Raw genomic sequence first — 2,805 nt, forward strand, 5'->3', positions numbered from 1 at the left:
AGGGGGCACGGGGTTGGGGACACCCCTGTTGTCCTAGGAGGCTGGCGGCGGAGGTGCCAGCTCCCCTCACCCCTCCATCATGGGCAGTCCTTGGGGCTCAGGAGGCCCGAACGCCCCTGGGTTACCATGGCTAAAGGAGGGGTTACAGTTTAGGGCTAATGGGATTTTTTGTGCAACAATCCCTCCGTACGTTGTGTATTCAAGGGTTGTTCCTCACCCTACGTATATTTAGGAGGTGCTATTTTTTAAGTCCCATGAGACTGAGCGGGGGTGGACCCCTGGTCACTGGCATTGCTGGAGGAGATGGGTGTCCCCACGTTGCCTGGTCCCCTCGACCCCGTGAGGAAAAGGGGTGAGGGAGGGACCCGCTCGGTGTCTACAATGAGGAGCTGGGATGATGGATGACCTCGGAGCAGGGCTGAGGTGGGCACAGCCACCTGGACAGGAACCACTCCTGGGGTGCCGTAAGGCAAATGTCCTGCCGTGGAAAAGGCTGGTGATGCCCTTCCCACTGCTGAAACAGAGTCCTGTTGAACTGGGGAGGTTTGGGGCTGGTTTAAGACAACTTCATGCACTGGATTGGAACAGGGACACTTGGGTGGCATCCAAGAAGCTAAAACTCCCTGGAGAGGGTCATCTCCATCATTCCCGTGACAGCCCCATGCCCAGGAAGGTGTGGACCACAGAGACCTGCTGAAACAGGTACCATCATCCTTGCATCCTCACAAAGCCGAAGGCTCCAGGGATAGGGGTTGAGATGCCTCCCGTTGGGCTTTGCGGGGCGGCTGGGGCTGGAGAGGCATCTCACGCTGCGGGGGAAACGGCTGCCACACGAGTTGAGACAGGAGCGGGGAGGACTCCTGGTACTGCCTTGAAATACCGGAGGCAGCAGATGTGAATTTAGCAGTTCTTGACCTGTTTTTTTTTTTTTTTAATTGATTTTTAGCCTGCTTAGCCAAATTATTGAAAGGAGGGGGAAAAACCCCCAACTCATCAGTGCTGCTGTGCCCTGTGTCAGCAGGCGAGGTGGGTGTTTTTACTTGTTGGGTCTTTGTCTCATAACTTCAGAGTTTATGAAAATTAAATGGATTTTTATTCCCACTTTCGGGGTTGTCGTCTGTCAACGGTCATGCGGAGCCACCTCAGTGGGGTGGGGGGTGGCAGAAAAGGAATCTCCATGCAGTTGTGTCCTCTCTTCGTGTGGTCTTCTCCGTCGTGTTCCCTGCCTTTCCACAGCCCGTTTAATGTGGCAAGGCCAGGCAGGAGCCCAAGCTGCTGTGGCTGCTCCTCCAGTGGCGTTTTTTACTTTATTAGTAGGATTAATTTGCTAATAAATGAGTCTGCCAGGGAATTTAGGGAGCAGCAAGGAATAAAAAACAAAGAAAACCAAAAAAAGGCAGATTTGGAGCTGAGATTTCTCTTTTCAAATCATGAAAATCCACTGCAGAACCAATAAAAGCTTTGGACTGGGGGAGAAATGCACTTTTTTCCCCCCCCCACAAACCCAACCAACCTCAGTTTCTGCTGTTCAGCTGCTGCCAGGTTCACAGCCAGCGTGCTGCACCGTCTCACCCGTTTCATGCTTCTCCCTTAGCTTTTATCCTCCAACGGGACGTAACCATGTAAAAACACATTTCTACTTATTCTTACAATCATTTGCACCAAAAAAACCTACAAAAACATTATAGAGCTTGGGAAGTGGCTCACTTCAAGCAGTAATTTGTGAATTAAGGGAGTTTTCAGTAGTTTGAGAAAAATGTTGCCAAGCTCAGCCGAAGGTGCTGGGCTGGAGATCTTCGCTCCTCGTGTGGGTCAGCTGGGTGCACTCTCAGCACCGTTTGGCCTGGTCTGAGAGGGGTAAGAACATGGAATCATTGAATGGTTTGGGTTGACAGAGACCTTCAGAGGTCATTTACTCCAACTCTCCTGCCTTGGACATCTTTGACTAGAGCAGGTCGCTCAGTGCCTTGTCCAACCTGACCTTGAACGCTTCCAGTGGTGGGGCATCCTTTGGGCAACCTGTGCCAGCATCTCACCATCCTCATCAGAAAAAATTGATGTCTAGTCCAAATCTACCTTTTTGCAGTTTAAAACCATTGCTCCATCCTCCTTATAATCCCCTTTTCCATATTGAGAGACTGCAGTAAGGTCTCCCCGGAGCCTTCTGTTCTCCAGGCTCAACACCCCCAACTCTCCCAGTCTGTCCATAGCAGAGGGGCTCCAGCCCTCAGACCATTTTCGTGTCCCATCTCTGGACCTGTTCCAACAGTTCCATGTCTTTCCTGTGCTGGGGACCTTTAAGATCATGAAATCCAACCGTTAACCCAATGCTGCTCATACCACCACTAAACCATGTTCCTAAGCACCACATCCACGGGTCTCTCAAATCCCTGCAGGGATGGTGACTCCACCACCTCACTGGGCAGCCCGTTCCAATGCCTGACAGCCCTTTCCATGAAGACACTTTCCCTAATATCCAATCTAAACCTCTCCTGGTGCAACTTGAGGTCATTTCCTCTTGTCCCATCACTTGTCACTTGGGAGAAGAGACCGACACCCCCCTCTCTGAACGCTCCTTTCAGACAGTTGTAGAGAGCAATAAGGTCTCCCCTGAGCCTAATCTTCTCCAGGCTGAACCCCCCCAGCTCCCTCAGCCGCTCCCCCCAGGCCTTGTGCTCCAGACCCTTTCCCAGCTCTGTTCCCTTCCCTGATCACGCTCCAGCCCCTCAAGTGTCTTTCTTGCAGTGAAGGGCCCAGAATTTGAGATGCAGCCTCACCAGTATAGGAGAACAATCACTGCCCTAG

This window comes from Eurypyga helias, unplaced genomic scaffold (genome assembly GCF_000690775.1).
Source record: "Eurypyga helias isolate BGI_N326 unplaced genomic scaffold, ASM69077v1 scaffold22600, whole genome shotgun sequence".
Classification (NCBI taxonomy): domain Eukaryota; kingdom Metazoa; phylum Chordata; class Aves; order Eurypygiformes; family Eurypygidae; genus Eurypyga; species Eurypyga helias.